General features: G+C 40.5%; 1 protein-coding gene across 11 annotated transcripts in view; it reads left to right on the top strand.

The window, feature by feature from the left end:
• TBL1X (transducin beta like 1 X-linked) overlaps nt 1-22355 on the top strand; it is a 177480-nt gene that overhangs the window by 99239 nt on the left and 55886 nt on the right. The window contains exons 3-4 of one of the 11 annotated variants that reach the window (XM_058184431.1): nt 15172-15328; nt 16110-16214. The exons of 7 other annotated variants lie outside the window; for them this stretch is intronic. The gene's annotated coding sequence lies outside the window, so the exon portion shown is untranslated. Of the gene's footprint in view, nt 1-5698; nt 5784-15171; nt 15329-16109; nt 16215-22355 lie in introns of all 11 variants that reach the window. 3 more of the 11 variants (XM_058184432.1, XM_058184434.1, XM_058184433.1) reach the window with 3 other exon arrangements.

The raw sequence follows: 22355 nt of genomic DNA, 5'->3' as shown, positions 1-22355 counted from the left end.
TTATTAAACTGTTAACTTTTAAAAGCAGGGGGGGAAATACAACAAAGACAAAACCATATTAGAAAACATGACAAACATAACAATACATTATATGTCAAGGCCTTCTGTATTGACATACATATTCTCTATTTTTGTTCAGTTTACATTTATACAACTTTTTACTGTATTCTGTATAAATGAGATTGATATTTCACTATACTTTTCTATACAAAGTACGCCTATAGATGTGTTTTACAAATGTAACAGTCAAAGATGTACATTTCTAAGTATAATATACAAAATCTTCAAAATCTAACTCTAAACATTGTGTATAAATAGGAGCAATTATAACATTGAAAAACAGCAGCAGTAAACAAAATGTACTAATCCAGAAAACGTAAAACTACACACACACACACAAACACACACACAATTAAAAAACAAGAGTATTCAAATAATTAAAATATAAGGCAGTAGAATCATAAAATATCAAGACTAAAACTGTCTTGATATTTTATAATTCTACTTTTATATACTTTTTAATTATTTATTTTGACTTATATTTATATTGATATATTGATCATCAATTGTGTTGTAAATGTTGTACCTTGATGAACGTATCTTTTCTTTTATGTACACTGAGAGCATATGCACCAAGACAAATTCCTTGTGTGTCCAATCACACTTGGCCAATAAAATTCTATTCTATTCTATTCTATTCTATTCTATTATTTTGATACTCTTGCTTTTAATTTCATGTGTGTATACATGTTTGTGTGTTTTTGTTAGTTTTACGATGATCAGCTTTGTTGAAATGCTGATATTAGATGCTTTCCTCAGTTATCAGGAAAATCAAAGATTTATTACTAATGACGGTCTTCCTCTTGACTTTTACCTCAGCAATGAAGTTTATTACAGCATCAGTTGAATGTCTAATATCAGATAGGCCTAAGGTAAATTAAAACAAACTCAAGGATAAAGCAGTTAGCTTCTCTGTCCCTTCAATTGGTAGAGGTTAACATTTAAATAGCAACAGTTTTAATATATAAAAATATAACATTTTAAATGATAATTATATGTTTTAACCTTCAGTATTAATTTGCTTTTTAAGTATTGAAAATTTTATAATGCGTATCTTTTGCTTTTTCATTATTTTAAGTGTTTATTTACCAGCATATTTGAATCCCAGTAGGTATACAAAACATAAATAGTTGCTATCTGAATATATCTGCTACACTGTGTGCACAATTATTAGGCAAGTTGAGTATTAATTTTATTATTGAGCAATTACCATGGTCTCAGTCAATCCAAAATGTTAATAAATCTCAAACCACAATATTTAAGAAAGTAAAAGTGAAATTTTGGCTTTCTTAGGAGAGTATCTATGTGAGCACAATTATTGGGAAACTATTAGTGTGCAGAATTATTATGCAACTAAATGAAAAATGAAAATCACTCATTTATTTACATCTGTTAAAGTAAACATAATAAACATTTCTGACATTTCAAAAAAATAAAATAAAATAATTAATAATAATAATAATTATTATTATTATTATTATTATTATTATTATTATTATTATTATTATTATTATTATTATTATTATTTTAAAAAAAGCACTGCATGTACAGTTCCTTGAAAAGATCCAAGGAAAAGTAGATAAGGAAAAGACCTGGTTATGGCTGACCAATGGAACATTGAAGAAAGAAACAGAAGGCCTAATTCTTGCGGCCCAAGAACAAGCCATTAGAACAAATGTAATCAAAGCCAGAATAGAAAAATCTGCTGATGATCCCAAATGCAGACTCTGCAAAGAAGCAGATGAAACCATTGATCACATACTGAGCTGTTGTAAGACAATAGCTCAGACCGACTACAAACAACGTCACAACACAGTCGCTCAGATGGTCCACTGGAACTTGTGTCACAACTACCATCTGCCTGTAGCAAAGAACTGGTGGGATCATAAGCCTGAAAAAGTGATTGAAAATGAGCATGCAAAACTACTGTGGGATTTCCGAATACAGACTGATAAAGTTTTGGAACACAATACCCCGGATATCACGATTGTGGAAAAGAAAAAAGTGTGGATAGTCGACATTGCTATACCTGGTGACAGCAGAATTGATGAGAAACAACTTGAAAAAGTCACCAGATATCAAGATTTGAGAATCGAATTGCAGAGACTCTGGCATAAACCAGTGCAGGTGGTTCCAGTGGTACTCGGCACACTGGGAGCTGTGCCTAAAGACCTAGGCAAGCACTTAAAAGCAATTGGCGCTGACAAGATCACCATTGGTCAGCTGCAGAAGGCCATCTTACTGGGATCTGCTCGCATAATTCGCCAATACATCACGCAGTCCTCAACGCTTGAGAAGTGTTCGACTAGTGATCTGTGATATAAAATCCAGCATAATTATCTCGTTTGCTGTGTATACTGTCATAATAATAATAATAATAATAATAATAATAATAATAATAATAATAATAATAATAATAATAATAATAATAATAATAATAATCAGTGACCAATATAGCCACCCTTCTTTTCAATAACAGTCATAAGACTTCCATTCATGGAGTCTGTCAGTTTCTTGATCTGTTGATGATCAACATTTGTGCAGCAGCAACCACAACCTTTCAGACACTGTTCAGAGAGGTGTACTGATCTCCTTCACTGTAAATCTCCAGTATCTTCAGTCCTTTCTGCTATATGGAATGTTGACTGCCATGTGATTTCTCTGTGTTAGATAATTTGATAATTTACTTTCAAACATAGTTTTCAGAATGAGATTGTGAAGTAGGAGCAGCTATTGATAAAGCTTTGCTCCCTTGCCTTGTGTGGAATATGAATTGGCTAAATTTATAATGAATAATCAGTTGCAGTGACACTGACAAGATTTGCCTAAAAGATGCTTCACTATCAAACTGTTTAATGCTCACAAACATTTGTGGATTTTCAAATATACAATAAATTCACTGAAAATATTCCAGGCTCTAATGAGTTCTCTTTGCAAAGCTTTTCTCTTTATAACCATCATTAATGGAAGAGGTGAGGAGAGGAGAAGTAACAGGAATGTATTTTATTATTAAATGGCCTCATTTCCATCAGAATAGCTTAATCAGTACTTTTGAAACCTGATGAAATCATACAACAACTTCAAAACTTACTATCTGTCTGACCTGCATAATTGCTCCCCAGGGAATGTAATTATGAACTCTTGAGTTGAAGCAGAAATATGGGGTGATATTTACCAGGTTGTAAATGATGACAGTATGCTTGTTTGCCGAATTAGCAGGGTGCAATCATGCTCTATATAGAGAATGAAGTGACTATTCAATTATACTTTACTGCTAATAAAGTAAAACTGGATATTTCATAACAGTGAAAGTTGATACGCATGAAACCTTTTTTTAAAATAGTTTTTATTAAGCATTTTTCACCTTTAAAATCAGAAAAAAACAGAAAAAAATAAAAAACAAGACAAACATAACAATGTATCATATTTTTACAGCCTTCCGTGTCGGCATGTATATTCTGCTTTTGTAATTAGCTCTTCTACTTTACCTTTCTATCCTTTATAACAACTATAACAACCGTTATAGCCATACTAGCTACGTATATTTACATTATACTTACATAATCAGTAATTTAACTTTGACAGTAATTAATAACTTTAATTATTATTTAATCAATATTTATTTAAAACTCCTATTTTGTATTTAGGTTTCTATTTTCTAGCCACTTGTACATTCTATACCATACTTTGTAGTAATCCAAATCTTCTCTTTCCTTTATTTCCATAGTCATTTTGTCCATTTCTGCACATTCAAGTATCTTTCTGATCACTATTTCCTCTGATGGCATATTAATCTGTTTCCAATCTTGTAGATAAACATGAAATCTTGATATGCATCTTTAAAAGTGTACAAAGTTTGGTGACGTTTGGCTGAAATATTGCATAATCCATGATAACAAGCAGGAAAAATTACATTTATAAAAGAAAGATGATAAGAGCAAATATTTTTTTATTTATTTTTTTGCATCCTGCCTTTATTATTTTTACAAATAAGCAAATACAGATACCTATGATTGAACCCCCTTATTTTAAAATTTTATTCCATCCAGAATTTATGTCCATTTGCATTTCCATTGTTTCCTTTACAACAAAGAAGTTGCTGAAACTTTGTGATTATAGAAATGATAGGGTTCGTCGTATCCCATGTCTTAAAGGGAAATATTTATGAACAATTCTTTATACAAGTTACTACAGCTTTCTTTTTTTTAATGATTCTTTGTACAAGTTATTACATTCTCTTTTTTATTTTAAACATTAAATTTTGCAAGAGGAATTATAAATAGGTTGTTTTATGGAACATTTTGCTATTATGATTTTATTTTGGTAACAAACATGTTTTCACATTTATGGTTCTGTGGCCAATTAAGTTTAATAAAGGTTAAGAATTCTAGCCCTTTTCAGCTTTTCAAACTTTTCTGATATCCATAATATGTTTCAAAAGTTCAGCCAGATGTTTGGACTGGATTTGGCATCTTTATTCACCTATCAAATTGGGATAGGCAGATGTTGTTGTTTGATGACTTTAAAGGTATCATCACAGTATGTAGTTATTCTGGGTAAAAGTCTCTTTTGCAATTGAGTGATGGTGATTTGGTCAATGCCAATAGTGTTTTTATTATTATGGTACTTTGCACAGTTGACCAGATGTTCAGACTGGATTTGGCATTTTTGTTCACCCTTCCCAATGTTTGATGGTGTTACAGACACCATCGCAAGATGTAAGCTGTTTCAAGTAAAGCTGCCTTTTGCAGCTGACTGATGGTGAATTTGTCAGTGCTGATAGTGTTCAAATGGTGTTCCAGTTGTTTTGGAATTGTATCTAAGGTGCCTTTTATTATTGGTACTACCTTTTTTTTTTCTTTTTGCCACAATTGTTCTATTTCTATATGCAGGCGTTTGTATTTTGTTATCTTCACCAGTTCTTTCTCTTCTAATCTGCTGTCTCCAGGTACTGCCACATCCACTGTCCAGACGTTGTCTTTCTTATCGACAGTTGTTAAGTAAGGGGTGTTATGTGACACATATCAGTTTGAATTCTAAAGTCCCAGAGCACTTTAGCATCTTCATTTTCTGTGACTTTCTCTAGTTTATGGTCCCACCAATTCTTGCCTGCAGTTAAATGGTATTTCTTGCAGATCTTCCAGTGCACCATTGTTGCTAGTTTGCTGTTGTTTGTAGTCAGTTTGTGCAATCTTATTGCAGCAGCTTACCAGATGATCCACTGTTTCTTCACTTTCTTTGCAGAGAGAGCACTTGCTATCTTTTGTGGTCTTCTCACTTTATATACATTTGTTCTTAAAGCTAGATTTTGTGCAGCCAGAATTATCCCCTCTGTCTCTTTCTTCAACTTTCTTGCTCTTAGCTTTTGCCAAGTTTTGTTATTATCTGTTTTCCTTGCTATTTTTTTAATGTACTGGCCATGAAATGCTTTGTCTTCCAATGTCTCTTTTCTGTTCTTCATTTCGTTTTTCTTGTAAGCCAGTTTGGTTTCTCCAGTACTCAGCTGACCTTCCTGGTATAGTAGTTTTGGTGTATCTTCATCACTGTACTTAATATACTCTTCTAATGTCCTTTTTTCTTCTTCAACCATCTGATGTATATGCAACATTCCATGTCACCTATTTTCCTTGTTACATAGAATCTGTCAACATCACCGCATGGATGAGGACATTCATTGTCATTATTTTTCTGGTCTTCCTATCTGCTTGAATCCAATAATCCAGGTATGTATCTAATGACTGGAATTGCCCAGTCTTGGTTCTACTGCCTCCACTGAATTTGGACTTTACAATCTTCTTCACTATCTTGATGTATTTATTAACTTTTTTTTTCATCAGCGTGCTTGATATCGTCAGCTTGATATTGTCATGTCCAAGCATTTGTAGTGGTCATTTTCATCCTGACTCTTGATGCTATTTTCATAGGGCATCTTGATTCCTTCAGTTTTCACTATTTTTCCCTGTTCAATGGCAAGTGTGGCACATTTATCTAGTCTAGGGGTTCCCAATTCCTGGTCCGTGAAATGACACTGGTCCGTGGCATGCCAGAAGCTGGGCCGTGCAAACAAGCGAAGTCCCATCTGTGGGATGCAGACAGCATGTGAAACCATGCTCCCTCCAGTCCATGGAAAAACCTCTCTCCACAGAACTAGTCCCAAATGGTTGGGAGTTGCTGATCTAGTCCAAACTCCACTACAATATTTTGGCTGTATATGCAGACAATGTTGAGTAATGATTCTATTTCAAATGGTGTTTTTCCATACACCTTCAAATCATCAATTTAAAGGAGGTAGGATAGTGTGGCAGATGTTTTTGATGTTTGATAGCCACGGCCTGAGTTATTCAGTTTTGTTGATAGATGAATCAGTGCAGTGACAAACAGTAGTAATAGTGAGTTTCGTTGGAAGATTCCTCTCTTGATACTAACCTCCAATTTCATCACCTTTGATGAGCAACCATGTTTTCTATTGTACCATTAATCATTGCACAAAGCTTCTGATATTTCTACTGATTCCTTTTATTTCTAGGCGCTTAATTATACAAATTATCATGTGGCATGGAGTCAAATGCCTTCTTGTAGTAATCAATCCATACTACATTCAAGTTGGTCTTCCTTTTACAATTTTTCAGAAACATCTTGTCAATTAGGAGTTAATCTTTTGTTGTTCTGCTGTTTGAAGTTTCTTTTCTGCTCAAGTGGAAGAAGCTTGTTTTTAAGTAGATGCTGTTGGATTGTATCAGCTACTACACCAGTTAATGATTTGAAAGTTAATTGGCCTATAGTTACCTGATGCTGCTCCTTTTGCTAGATTTTTCATTATCAGATGAAAAATTATCAGGTTTTGTCAGATGTTAACCATGCTTCAATTTCATCTCTTTCAATCAGATGTTTCAACCAAAACCCATGCAATTCATTTTCACATGCTCCTGACCAATTCTTCCTTGCCCCTTTCTCCACTATTTGTGCTGTTACTACAAGTTTTCATTTCAGCTTCTTTTTTATCCTTTTATTTATCTCCTTTAACCAAGCTTGGTTCTACTTATATTTCTTTGGGTTATCCTATATCTTTACCCAGAACTGCCCTGTTTCTTCCTTGTCAGGTGTTCTCTGCAGTCTCTCTATTATTGGATTGGTAGAAACATTTCTGATTGGATTGAAATGGGAGATTCTGCCTTTAATTTGCAATTTGAGCTTCGTATTTGCTGACTTTAGCTAACACGTTTTCCCAAAAATAGGACCTACCCCCAAAATAAGCCCTAGTCTGATTTTTAACTATGTGCCTAATATAATTCCTACCCCAAAAATAAGCCCTAGTGAAGGGGGTGGAGTTGGTGGGCCAGAACAGCGGCTGACTATGGGAGGCTCGTCTTCACATATCTCGGCTTTCCTGTGGCCCACAAAGCACATCCAGATTGCCTGCCTTCTTCCCATGCCTCTGCCTGCATCTGTTGCTTGGACAGCAGCATCAACTCACCTGTGCTGCACAGGCTGAGCAGCCCCAGAGTGTGCTGTACAAGGGAGCAGCAGGCTGTAGCTGCTGCCAGATATTGTTGGTCCCTGTGCGCTTGCTGTCTCTTGTGTGTGCATTGGGGGTGGGTGGGTGTCCAGCTGGACTAATCACCCTGAAATCATGTTTTCCCAAAAATAAACCCTATTTTATTTGGAGCCCCAAAAATATAAGACTGGGTCTTATTTTCAGTGAAACACGGTATTATTTGCTACTTTACTATTTTAGTGCTTCCTTGATCTTCCTTGTTTCTTAGTGGTATTTCTTGATCAGGTATCTGTTGGTCTTCTTATTCTTTAGCTTTTTTTTCTTTCATCTGTTCTCCAGTGTAGCTGCGGAATAGTCCATGAATGGGTGTTGCTACAGTCGGATCTGCCCAGAAACTGAGTTGTAAAATCCTTAGACATGCCCTCTTGCCTCTCTCGCTCCCCAGTTTTTTGGCTCAGTCGGTCCAATAGAGACTTTTTTTGTGTTTTGCGACTGAACTGGATCATTCATGGACTACTTTGCTCCTAGAACTCCTTTAACTGTTTATTTTTCCTTAGAACTTTGGGATTTCTTTGTTTTTGTCAGTTTACTTCTTCAGGTGGTTTCCTCAGAATAATAATAATAATAATAATAATAATAATAATAATAATAATAATAATAATAATAATAATAATAATAATAATATTTTAATTTGTATATGAATGCTGGCTTGTGCGGCTTGCCTGTCACTGCTGCTGTTTTTTTAGCCCCCCCCCCCCTTACGTCAGGCAGGGGCTTTCATGCTGCCAATGAGCCGGGAAGCCTTGCCCCCTGAAAGTGCCTGGAAGCGCTTTTGAAGCACCTAGAACGCGGCGCTGCCTCATGGGACTTTGTTGGGCGGCTTTCGGCTACGGGCTGTTGCTTACCGCTGATGCCGCCATTTGAGGCCACCGCCATTTTGGAACTACCATCACCCTTCTTTCAGCTGGCGTGCACATGGTCACCTTACAGACCTTCAGTCAGCTGTAAGTAGAGGGTCGGGCAGTTTTTTCAGGCATTCAGGCTCCTCAGCGTGTGCTGTAGTGCCGCTGGGAGCACACATTTCTTCCTGGCGCCAGAGAGACTTTGGCAGGCGGCAGCAGAGGCCGATTCCAGCCTTATAGAGCGGCAGGGAAGCGCCTGGACCACAGCGAAGCAACGCTTCCCTCTTCTTGGCAGAATATGCCCCTTGCGGACAGCTAGCAGCTGCCAACACCTTCCTAAGTGCTACACCCCAGGAGCCTGCTGTTTGCCGTTGACCCCTGGATTCAGGTTTGGAGTGGTGTGGGGTAGCTCTGACAACAGGCCGCCAGTCCCAGAGTTTCTCTGGGAGGAACAGCGGTGTTTTGGGTGCTGCCTTTTCTAGGTTCACCCTAGGACGCTAGCCCTGCAAAGCAGGCCAACTTTCCTGTTAGTGTGCGCTGGCTACCCCAGAATTTCTGGCACTGCCGCCACTGCCTCCCACTCTTAGGATGGTCATATTAACATCAGGGTCCCTGCACCGCCTCTTAAATTAGGCATTACCATATCTTTGGAAAAAGGGCTTGGATTTAAACAGCTTCTGTGCCACTTTCAGAATGGCGGAGAGCTCCAGGAGGAGGGAGAAATGCTTTGCACAGGCTCCTGACCTGAGTGCGGAAGCCTCAGTGAGCAAAAAGGCAACCTGCAAATCTTCCAGAGGAGGCAAAGAGAAGCAGGCCTCAAAGACAGAATTAAAGGATAGGGAACAGAGACAGACAGCTCTGGATAAACAAGTCTCCAGGGCTGAAAAGAAGCAGGCAGAACTGAAGAGGAAGTTCACCTAGCTGAGCCTTCTACCTCCTGTTCCCTCATGCCAGAACAGGTTCACCTCTCTCCCCTGCCTCCCCAGGACTGGTCACAAGGAAATGCTGGTGATCTGTCTCTTACTCCAGTTTCCCTGGATAACAGGGATAGAGATGCAGGGACCGCCTGTCAGGTGGTAGAGATAGGCTTTCAACCCATTTAGGCTAGGGCTTTTGCTCCTAAGATCTCTCCCCTGCCACCCACCTGCTGGGATGTCCCCACAGGAAACCAACTTGCCAGATTTACCTGCTAGCTTAAAGTAGCTGATAGGTCAGGCAATCACCCAGGGCATTGCTGTTGGCTTACACCAGCAGCATTCTGCCTCCTTGGTTTCGGAATCTCCTGTTTGCCCCCAGCAGGGCCACTTGTTGGCTGAACTTCCAGACATCCAAGCCCATTCTTATGGTCATTCCTCTGTCAGTGAGGACTCATTTTTGGAGGGTGAGTCCCAGAGGGCTTTTGACCTTTCAGACGATGAGGGGTTTTGGCCTTTCAGACGATAAGGGGTTATCCCCTGATATTCCTGCCTTTATTTATTTATTTATTTATTTTATTAGATTTCTAGACCGCCCTTCTCCCAAAGGACTCAGGGCAGTGTACAGCCAAGATAAAAATACACAATGTACAATTAAAAATAAATTTAAAAACTTATTATACAGTTAGGCCGATAAATTAAAATATATAATCTAAAAAAACCCCAATGTAAAACTAAATAACAATTAAATTTAAAATCTAACCAATTTAAGAAAGCCCAGCGCGAACAAACAAATATGTTTTCAGTTTGCAGCGAAAGGTCCGAAGGTCAGATATTTGGCATAAACCGGGGGGAAGTTCATTCCAGAGAGTACGAGCCCCCACAGAGAAGGATCTTCCCCTGGGGGCCGCCAGCCGACATTGTTTGGCGGACGGCACCCTGAGAAGTCCCTCTCTGTGTGAGCGTACGGGTTGGTGGGAGGCATGAGGTAACAGCAGGCGGTCCCGTAAGTACCCAGGCCCCAAGCCATGGAGCGCTTTAAAGGTGGTAACCAGAACCTTGAAATGCACCCAAAAGGCAACAGGTAGCCAGTGCAGTCTGCACAGGAGAGATGTTACATGGGAGCTACGTGGAGCTCCCTCTATCACCCGCGCAGCTGCATTCTGGACCAACTGAAGTCTCCGAGTGCATCTCAAGGGGAGCCCCATGTAGAGAACATTGCAATAATCCAGGCAGGCCTATTTCCTCTGGGGGTGTTTAAGTCCTTGCTGCACAAGGCGAAGGCCACGGCCCACTTATCGGAAGATTTGCCCACAGTAGTGCCGATAGCACTGGACTCTGACCACAGTCAAGGTCTGTTCTCGGAGCCTGTAGCAGAAAAACAATTTATTCCGGCTTCCCAACTGTTTCTGGATGTGGTCTAATTCTGCATCGTTTCCCACTCCCAGTGAGAATGACAAAAAGTTCTACGAGATAACATCAAATTTATCTCAGTCACTGCAACTGCCCTCGGTGGATTGTCCTATCCCGGCTCTGTCTTCCCCCTCACCGTATCTGGCCGGGGATGTCGCAGATGAATTGCGAGCAGAGGATAAAAAATCCAATTTAGTTTTGAAGAAAACCCACCAGGCCTCATCCTGAGCAATTAAGGCCTCCACTGCGGCCTCATTTTTTACCCACACCTCCCTCATTTGGCTCCACGAACTTCAAGCCAGGGTGGCTCCCCAGGAAGCTTGCTTGCATCAAGACCTTAATACGATCATTGCAGCAGCCTAATTTTCTGCAGATGCAATTTTGAATTCCGCCAAATACGCCTCCAGAGCCCTAGCCTCCTCCATAACATCCCGGAGGCTACTGTGGCTCCATTAGTGGCCAGTTGACGTTAAGTCAATATGGAGATTGGCATCAGCTCCATATGCAGGGGGTGTTGTGACCCAGGTTACTGGACCCGGACTCCTGGACTCGGATAATTCAGAAAGTGAGGGAGAAGACCTGGCAAGGCCTGCTTCTCTTGGGCCCTCTCCCTCCCTGGCATCCACTCAAAGGGAGGAGGAGGGGCCGGCAAGGCTTGATTCTCCCGAGCCTTCTTCTGATTTGGAAACGCCCCAAGAACAGTTTTGGAGTGATGCAAGACTGCGCAGACGTGACCGGCGCGCACAGCAGAGGAAGCGTTGGGACAAAGCCAAGGAATGATGGTCATGCAGTGACATCTGCAGAGACTATAAATAGGAGGCGGGACTTCCTGGTTTTTTGTCTTGGACAAAGCAATGAATTTGCGCGGGCAAACTGTATCAATGGAGGGAAGAATATATTCGTGAGTAATTCTGGCCTTATCTATAATTTCCTCGTTATCTCCAGAGACTTGGCAGGCCCGTGGGTAGACGTGGCCAGGACATTTATCTATGTAATTAAATTAGAAGAGAAGGCCTTTGACTGACTCTTTGTTGGGAGTATTGGGGGAGGGAAACAGAACAGGGGGCATGCTTTTTGGCGAATCCATGGACCCGATTCTGGTAGAAGGAAGAGACAAAAGGAAGGTGCTGCCTTCAACAGCTAGATATGCAGACTGTCGCTCTGCCCCCTCCTACCCACGGTAGTCCTTTCGAGCCCTGGTACAACAGGGTACCTCTCATCAGAAATTTTATGCCCAATGACAGGAACACCAGCAGGACAGACAGGGCTTCTGGGACAGGCCAAGGCAAAACTTTTCCAACAGGTGGCCATTTTTGGAGCTGGCAACTGCCAGTTCTGTAGGCAAAAGTGACTCGGCAGACAACCCGCTCATTGGGGGCCATTTGAGCCTCTTTGTAGACCAGTGGCTGCAGACAACGACAGACAATTGGGTTTTGAACACCATAAGATTAGGTCTCTCACTGTAGTTTCTCTCCAACCCCCCAAACCACTTCATACAATGCCCTGTCTCCCACAACAACATAAAAAAGTATCATGGAAGAAGCCATAGCTCACCTTCTGGAGATACAGGCCATAGAGCCCATGCCAGACCTCCAGCAGAGACAGGGGTTTTACTCAATCTTATTCATTGTACCGAAGTCCTCGGGGTGTGTGTGTGGAGAGCGATCCTGGAGTTGAAGAACCTAAATTCTCACTTGGTCTACAGAAGGTTCAAGATGAGTTACCTCCAGTCCACGGGACTTCCTGGCATCAATAGGTTTGTTAGAGGCTTACCTCCACATTCCAATTCTGCCAGCACATCGCAGGTTCCTCAGATTCTGTTATGCAGGGGGACACCTGCAATACAAGGCCTTGTCTTTTGGCCTGGCATCAGCTCCAAGGAGCTTCATGAAAGTCCTGGCCACCCTCATAGCCATCACTTGAGAACAATCCCAGTGCAATTGCAAACCTACCTAGACGACATTCTCGTCCAGGCCTCCTCCCTTCTCAGGGCCAGAGAGGATCTGGACATGACAATTCAGGCTCTTCAGGAACATGGATTCCTGATCAATTTCAAAAAGAGTCAGCTGATTCCCTCCACTGTCATCACTCACTTGGGGGCAATCATCGACTCTTGCCGAGGGGAGGTCTTCCTCTCGCCAGACAGATGGGAGAGCATAAGGGCCCTGATAGTTCAGATTCAACAGAACCCTAGGGTTCCCATTGCAACCTTGTCAACTCTATTGGGCAAGATAATTTCATGCATGGCCATAGTCCCTTGGGGCCACTAACACACTCACAGCCTCCAGTGATTCATGCTCCCTCATCAGAAGGCAAAACAATCAAACTCACTGACCAATGTCACGGTGTCATTGCCAGGCCTAAAGTCATTCTGCTGATGGGTATCCTCGGCCCTCAACAGGGGCAGTGTCTTCAGGGATCCCACCCGGATAACGATTATGTCAGACGCATGGGGGTCTCACCCCATGCCAAAGTAGCACAAGTTTGCTGGTCCCCGCAGGACCTTGCCAACAACATCAACTGGCTGGAGTTGAGGGCGATTCATCTGGCCCTCCGTCACTTTCAGAATTCCATACAGAGGAGATTCCATACATTCTTGTGCTAACCAACAATATTGCAGTGAAAGCTCATGTCAATTGCCAGGAAGGAACCCACTCATGCTATCTCATGGAGAAATCCTTGAGGCTAGGAAAGTGGCCGGAACTGAACATCTTCTCCTTCAAAGTGGAGCACATTGCAGAGACATCGAATGCTCAGGCAGATTACCTGAGCAGGACTACCGTGGACAATGCCGAATGGCGCCTCCACCTGGCAATCTTTCAGGAAATATGAGACAACGGATAGTAGAACTGTTTGCATCACCCGCAAATTCCCAACTTCCTTGTTTTTTCATGAGATTTCCATCTCTGGGAGCGGAAGTGGCCAATGCCCTCCGCTGCGCTTGGCCTCAGGCCTTCCTTACACATTCTCACCTCTCCCTTTATACCGGGGGTGATTTGGAGGGTGATCTTGGATATGGCAGAGGATCTCCTGGTTGCCCCTCTTTGGCCCAGGCGGCCGTGGTTCACAGACTTAGTCAGCCTCTCCACCTCCTGGCCCTGGGGAATCCCTCGGGAGAGGATCTCTCTCAGCTAGGGGGTCTTGGAACACCCAGAGCCAGGGTGGCTCCAACTGACTGCCTGACACTTGAAGGGATCCTCCTAAGGAGAGACAAGTACTCGGACAAGGTCATACGAACCATCCAGGCAGCCAGGAAACTATCAACCACCAGAATCTACAATGCCACCTGGGCTGGGTTTGTCCGATGGTGTACATCACATCATATCCCTTCTGCTTCTGTTCTGCAGGTACTCTACTTCCTACAGGACAGTCTGGACAAAGGGTTGTTGCACAGTACCATTCGAAGGCAGGTCGTGGCTTTAGCCTCCATACTGACAGGCGACAGCCAAGGCCCCCTTATGCGACACCCTGTCATCTGCTGATTCATTCATAGAGCAAAAAATTTGAGACCTCTCACTGTTCATAGATACCCAACTTGGGAGTTGCCCAAGGTTTTGCACGCCCTTACAGAACCACCTTTTGAGCTCCTACGGACCACAAGCCTCAGATATTTGACTCTTAAAGTGGCATTCCTGGTAGCTATAACATCAGCTAGGTGGATATCCGAGATGGCAGCTCTTTCTGTTAGAGCTGATCTCTGCATCTTTCACCTGGGTAGGGTCATCCTGAGACTTGATCCCTCCTTCATCCCCAGGGTTAACTCCCGATTCCATAGGGCTGTCCCATGCCGTGGAGAGACGTTGGCATATCTTGGATGTAAGGAGGGCTCTCAAGATCTATATCAAATGAATCATGCCCACCAGGAAATCTGAAGCTCTGTTTGTCTCATTCCAGCCTGCTTTGTTGGGCACTAGGGTGTCCCCTGCGACCATCAGTCACTGGCTGAAGGCGAGTATTGCCAAAGCTTACCAGATGCAGTCGATTCCGGTTCCCAGATGGATAACTGCACATTCAATTAGAAGCGCAGCTACCACTGCTGCCTGGTCGACACAAGCTTCCCTGGAAGACATTTGTAGGGCAGCCACCTGGACTATTCCCTCACCTTTCATTTGCCATTATAAATTGGACATATTTGCATCAGCAAAGACATCCTTTGGCAGGAAGGTTTTACAACAAGTGCATTTGGCTTTGGGGGCTCCAGACCCAATGATTACCCACCCTTAGGACAGCCAGGCATTGGTATGTTCCATTCCTGGACTATTCCACAGTTACACTGGAGAAAGAGCATTGTCTCACCTGAACGGCTCTTCTCAGTAGGTGCAGAATAGTCCAGCCTCACCCTCGTGGGCATAGGGTCTGGAGCTAGCTATTTCTAACATTTTGCAAGCCTCTCTTTCAGCCACGACTTCACCGAAAAACTGAAGAGCGAGAGAGGCAAGAGGGTGTGTCTAAGGATTTTACAACTCAGTCTCTGGGCAGATCTGACTGGGCATTCCTGACACTTTTCCTGGACTTTTCTGCAGCCACTGAGAAGAGCCGTACAGGTGAGACAACGCTCCTTCTAGCTTGCTTGCCTCTGATCTCAGCTTGCTGATCTTATTTTCTAGCCTGATCTTCCATTTTGGAGGTGCATTGTTCAACTTATTTTGTTTCTTACTGATTTTACATCTCAGGTATTTTGCATTTTAGATATTCAGTTATAAGTGCAGCTGTGCTGTCCATTAATTGGTTGTTGTTATTTTGCAGTGAGTTGGTGCTTATATTTGTACTACAGTATTGGCATTTTTAATGCTTGTGCTAACTGTTTATTTGGAACAAGTTTCAACACAGGCAATCTTTTCTATTTTTGTGCTGTTCTAGATACTCGGTTATTTTTTGTTTTGTGTTGTTTCAATTCTTTTACTTTTTTAGTTAGAGAGCCTTGTTCTTTCTGAGGCAGAGATATGATTGCCTAGTATCCAAAAGAAAACAATTCTATCACTATGCTTGTTTCCTCTACTGCCATCTCTCCTTGGTTTGCCTCTACACTTAGAGTTACTTGTGGCAAGAATTTGATTTCTTTGTCCTGGGTAGACCTTTGCAGTTCTTCCAATTCCGCTTCTGTGAATACTTTATTTCATATTATAAATCAGCATGATCTGCTAGCCTCTGTTCTGTTATTTCTGATTCTGGATGTTCTTCATGTTCTTCAAACTGGAGCTTTCATTTCAAATATCATGTTCTGTTTTGACATAATCTATAATAACAGATTACTATTTACATATTTTCAATCTCTATATATTATTATGCAATGGATAAACACCTTTCTTTCCAATAATTTTATAGCTGTTGATCCTGGGTGCTTGTCAACAATTCTGAGTCCTGTTGCCATTTTTCATCAGATTTCCAGGAACCTAGACCAATCCTTGTTGACCCGAAATGACCGAAATGGTATGGTTTCTGTTATTTACATCTCCCATATTTTTTATGGGAGAGAAACTCTGAGCTTCTGATAAGACCTATCCAATGTGGTTGAACTTCAGGCATAGCTGTTATCTTCCTCAAAGCACACAATTCCCACAACCATGTCAAGGTGGTGGTTATTATTATTAATAATAATTTCAGAGTCAACCAGATATACAGACTGGATTTGGCATTTTTGTCTGCCTACTGAGTTATTCCCAAGGATCTGTGATAGACAGATGTTGGTTATTATTATTATTATACACATTTTGCATGTCTCTATGGAGTTGTGTGTGTGTGTGTGTGTGTGTGTGTGTGTGTGTGCATTTACTTAAGAAACATTATCAAGCAACTAAGCAGCATAAATCCAAGATCCATAGGAAAAAAAGATGTAGAAAATTAGAAAAAAAATCTACAGGTAATTCTTAATTTATTACTATGTTTAGCAAGAGTTTGAAGTTACAACTGACCCAAAAAGGTATTTACAACCCAGATTCATAGTTCCAATGGCCATGTCCCCTCCTACAGTCACATGTTCATGTTTTGGTTGCTCAGCAACTGACCCACATTTACGACTGTGTTTGCAGCATCCTGCAGTCACATAACTGTGATTTTATAATATTTTTAGCTTTAGCTTAGTTATCTAGATAAAGTTTTATATCCAACTTTGCCTCATTAAATATAAGTTATATTATAAAATATAAAAATAGAATTATATGAGTATAAGCACAATCATTACCTAGCTAAACCTCCTGTTAAAAAGAAAATATTATTTAGAAAAGCCCTTCTGGATGTAAATACATTTTTAATCAATTTAGCTGCTATCTTGTTCCTAAGTGTAAACTCCACTGAATTTAATGGAGTTCTTTTTTTCAATAAACACATATGGAATTGTGCAAGTGACTCTATGATTTAAACAGAAATGGTTGAAGTCGAGTGCAATGTATTTTATCTACTTTTTAAAAATGAAATATTTGATTGAAAATAATTATTCAATTTAGAATGCTGTTTATTACTCATATTGCATCCTACTACTTATTTAGTTTTACTTTGATTCTGAAATCCTGCTCAGACTTTTTTTTTCTGTTCATAGATCTTCATATTTTGTACTTGGTAAAAAGGATACTGATTCCAAGTTCAATAAATTTGATTATATAGTTCTTGTTCCTTTTGTTCAGGACAGATTACAGGTCATCTGCTGTAATAATGAACAGATGACTAGTGCAGTAGCATCAGTGCCCTTCTTCATTCCACAGCTGTCATGAAAAGACAGACAAGATTCCTCAAGGCTGTATGGCAGTTTGAAAAGATGGAGGATAGTAACCATACATTTTGCCAATGATTAATGTTTCTAATTGCTTCAAATGATATGTGAGTTAGTAGACTATTTTAAAAGCTATGTTTACATAGTATTATTGACAAATGATATTGCTTTTTGTTATGCTTTTTTGACATATGATGAATCCATAAAGATTGGAATAATCTTTGTTTTGATTAGAGTAAAATGATGTTGCACTTAAACACTAATGGTGAAAAGATAATAAGAGCTTTCATCCTATTCAGCATAGGTACAGCTGTTTTGCATTTGTTTATTTTCAAACAAGACACAATGCTTTAATTTTTAATTGGCCCATTAACTAATGCATTGAAGTATATGGACCTAACAGTCGATTGTCTCTGAAGAAAATAAATGCTGTTGAAACAGTACTCTGGAGGAGAAAGAAGGTGTGTTTTCTATCTCTGTCTCCTTGTTTTTCTGTGTGTGTGAAAAGAAAGATTATTAAAAATATAATCACTTCAATGAATCATTTTTAACTGTCATTCATGGGAATTGTCATTTCCAATAAATGTCACACTTGCAATTATTATGCAACAGTAGTATCAGTTTGTATGTAAATGTTTCTTCAATAGAAATTCCTATCTGAAAGCAAAATATATTGATTGACATAATGTATTTCAAAAAAAATTAAATCTGTGTCTGATCAGGATGTGTATTTGAACTTATAGTTCAAAGATTATTTATATCTATATTCTTGGATGTTACATAACTTGTTTTATTACTATTGAAATATAAATGTAGCTGTAGTAGCTGATGGTGCAATGGTTAGAGAAGAAGGCAATTGTATTGCAGGCAAACTTTGCCTACAGCCTGGAGTTCATCCTGATGGAGTTCAATGTTGACTCAGCTTTCCATTCTCCTGAGGTCAATGAAATGTTGGGAGATTGTTGGGAGCAATATGCTGATGTTGTTAATACTATAAAGCACTATGGGGCAGTATCCGTTAAGTGATATTGCTAGTGGGCAATATCTTTACTATTTTTATTATTTTTTAATTATTATTATTTTATTTTATTTTTTTAATTGCTAATCTGATTTCTTGGAGAGAGGAGTGAAGTGCCAAAAGTCTGTGCCAAGAGTACATACTCCCAACAGAATTATCTAAGGAATGAAGTTTATCCCTGCTGCCCAGATATAGCAAGCAAACACCTGTATCAACCAGCAGCAATATAGAAAAGTCTGGAGGTGGACAATTAAAGGTAAAGGTTCCCCTCGCACATACATGCTAGTCATTCCCGACTCTAGGGGGCGGTGCTCATCTCCGTTTCAAAGCCGAAGAGCCAGCGCTGGACAATTACTTTAGCAATAATAGCAAAGGTATTATTTCATAATTCATGGGAGAAGGCAATAGTAAATCACCCATGTATTTTTTACCAAGGCAACCACATGGATAAATGGTACAAATGGATAGACAATATAATGCCAAATACTGGCTCCTCAGGTGGGAAGGCATTCAATATGCTGCTGAAGATCTTTTAAAATGCTGACGGTGTTTATGACTCAGCTAGACTAAAGCTTTTAGGATGTCTAATTGTTGATATTGCCCTGTAGAAAAATAAAACCTGAAGCTGCAAGAGAATTAGAATGAAGATATGAACTATAGGAATCATGAGCATGGGAAAGCTGATATGAATTAACTATAGATCAACCTGTTAGGCATCAGCAAATTAAAATGGACACTTTTAGTCAGAAAATCATACTGTTACTATTCAGGACAAAATCCTCCCCAAAGAACAAACAACATTGCTTTCACGGTCAGGAAAAAATACAGCAGAGGCAGCATTTGTACACAGTGCAGTCAATGATTAAATAATATCAGTTAGAATCTGCAGGCTTCCCTTTCGATATGATGAATATCCAAGTTTATGCTCAACTATCGATGCAGAAGAAAATACAGTTGACAAGTTTTGTAGTTAAATTTGTGATGGAATGTGCACCTGGAGAAACAGGAGAGAGGAGTTTTGGCAGCACAGAGCTTTCCCAGGGAGGAGGGAGTACATTCCGTGACAGAGAAGCTCAAATTAAGAGACTGCAGTCTGAAACTGAATGTGGGAGAGGGAAAACATTCAAGGTAGCCACATCGTAGCATCTTTCAAGGTATAGCTAGTAAATTAGAAGGTTATAGCTTTAGTTTAATGAGATTCTATAAGAAAATAAAGAACTGAATTAATCAGATTTCACTATGTCATCTTTGGGCTTGAGCCTGACAAAAGCTGAAATCAACAGAACTTGCAAGTAAGCTGATTATAGTTGTAGAACACTAGAATGCCAAAACTGGAAATAATAAGGAAGAAAACATAGTTGGACTGTATGGCTTAGGAAATGAAATGAAGAAGAATACCCTATTAAATTTTAGATTTAGATATTTCATTGCTGTCACAATCTTCAAACAGCCAAAACAACATGGACATCATCAGCTGAAGTATACATAAATCATATTAACTATGTGATGAGGTTGAAGACCTTAGTTATTACAGTAAAGATGTGGCCAGGAGTTGACTGGAACATATCATGAACTCCTCATATGTTAATTGCAAGTCAAGCTAAAGAGGAAGAAGAAACTTAATCCTTTCCATAATTTGGTCTTGAGCATGTATATACCACATTCATGCATGCTGATAGGGAACAAGAAAAAACATGAAATGAAATCAAAGAAGTTCTGTGATTCTGTGATAAATGTGAAAAAGTCTGCAAAGATCAAAAAACAGAATAGCATTTTTACAACCCGCTCTAAGCGTTTTACAGAGTCAGCATATTGCCCCAGCATTCTGGGTCCTCATTTTACTGACCTGGGAAGGATGGAAGACTGAGTCAACTTTGAGCTGCTCAGAATCAAACTCCTGGAGTAAGCAGCAATTTAATCCTGCAGTTCTGCATTCTGACCACTGTGCCACCAAGAAAGTAAACTGGGTGTCAGAAAAATAATTGAACTTGCCACTAAGAGAAGCTGAAGCCAGGAGAGACAAAGATCTCAAGAAGGAGTTGTAGTCCTCCCTTAGCAGCCATGAGATCCAGCTGGATGACTTTGGCCGAATCACTCTTTCTCATCTCAACCCATCTCACAAGGTTGTTATTGTGTGGGGGAATAGGGAGATGAAGGTGTGTTGGATATGTTTTTCACCTTGAGTTATTTTTAAAAATACAATCAAACAAACAAATAATATAAAGAATTTCAGAGAGCTACTAGAAGAGACAAAGAACATTATTATAATAACACCTGTACAGGTGATCCTCATTTAACAATTACTTGAGTATTTGAACTTGTGGCTGTCATTGACAACTCAAACTGATAAGGAACCAACAATGAATAGCCAATTCCCAAGATGCTGGATGAACTGCTGTCTCAGGAATTGCAGGCAGAAAAAGCTGCACCATCTGGTAACCCATGAAGAGTTTGAGCTGACCTCCCACCTCCCCTGGTGCAAAGGATGGCCATGTGGAGAGGAGAGCAAACCAAACCAAACCTTGCCCTTTCAAATGAAGACTGGGGAACAATTAGAGTTGCTTCTATTTAAGAAGAGTAGGCTCCTCTGTTGGAGACAACTGTTTATTGGCCTAGATCCCTAAACCAGGGCTGTCAAACTCCTGGTCCATGAGTCAGATGTGTCACGTGTTGGCCATGCCCAAGTCCAGTTTAGCAAAGAGGAAAAAAGTCCCAATAACAGCATGTGATGCTGCCATGATGATATGAATTTGACACCTGTGCCCTAGACTATGTGTGTTGCCTGTCAACTAGAAATTCTGTAAGTATATTTCTGAACCAGCTGACTACCCTGCTATGATGTTTGAACCTTGGATTTTGTCTGATCACTCTTGTGTTGTGTCTGCGGGCCCCGAACCGGGCTTCCTGGCAGAGAGTGACTCGGAGAGTGAGGGGGAAGAGCCAACAGGGCTTCCCTCTGCAGAACCTTCCTCTCTGGCTCCGGTCCAGATTCCAGAGGCAGGCCAGGTGGAGGCAACACCCCAAGAGCCAGCTGAGGAGGATCAATTGTGGCTAGATGCAAGGCAGTGATGCCCAGTGAAGCATGAGCAGCAAAAGAAAGGAAGGGGCCAGCCCACAGAGTGCTGAGTCACGGAGCCACACCCCACAAGGTATAAAAGTGGGTGGAGCTGCCTTTGGGCTCCGTGACGAACAAAAACTGACTTTTGGAAACTTCGGATGCTTTATTGCGAGACTCAGGAATTGACTTTTCGGACTTCTGTTTACTTCTGAATTCTGGGTTGCTCCAGCAACAGACCGCAGTACCATTGAAGAGATAAGGAGGACTTGTCAGGCAATCGCAGGTTCATTGCCAGAGCTGATATCTGTAGCAAGAATAAATTGCTGGCAAATACAGTCAGCTCGTGTGTCTTCTGTGGGGTGGTTGAGGGGGGCAGAACATCTTGTGCCTGCTGTTTTGAATTTGGACTTTCTTTCAAGGCAAACTTGATGGACTTTTAGGGTCTTAATTTCTCATGTGTGTTTATGTCTGTTTGCCTGTGTGCATAGGTATATTTACACATACTTTTCCTTTTTTGTTTATTTGCTTGAGAAACTCATAATGAAGTTGGCAAAGCTGTCTACTTTTTTGTGTGTGTATGATGTTGAACAGAAGAGCACTAGCACTGAACAAGCAGTAGTTATGACTGGTCTGCAGAGTTCCAGCCAACGCAGTACCCCCATGGTCATGTGACTGTGATTCAGGTGCCAAATAACCAGTCCTGATTGTCACATAATCTTCTAGTCATGTGATCACAATTTGCTATCTTCTCTGCCAGCATCCCGCCAGCAAAATCAGTGGAAAAGCTGG

This window comes from Ahaetulla prasina, chromosome 5 (assembly GCF_028640845.1).
Source record: "Ahaetulla prasina isolate Xishuangbanna chromosome 5, ASM2864084v1, whole genome shotgun sequence".
Lineage (NCBI taxonomy): Eukaryota > Metazoa > Chordata > Lepidosauria > Squamata > Colubridae > Ahaetulla > Ahaetulla prasina.
This window is presented reverse-complemented; position numbering and strand designations above follow the sequence as displayed.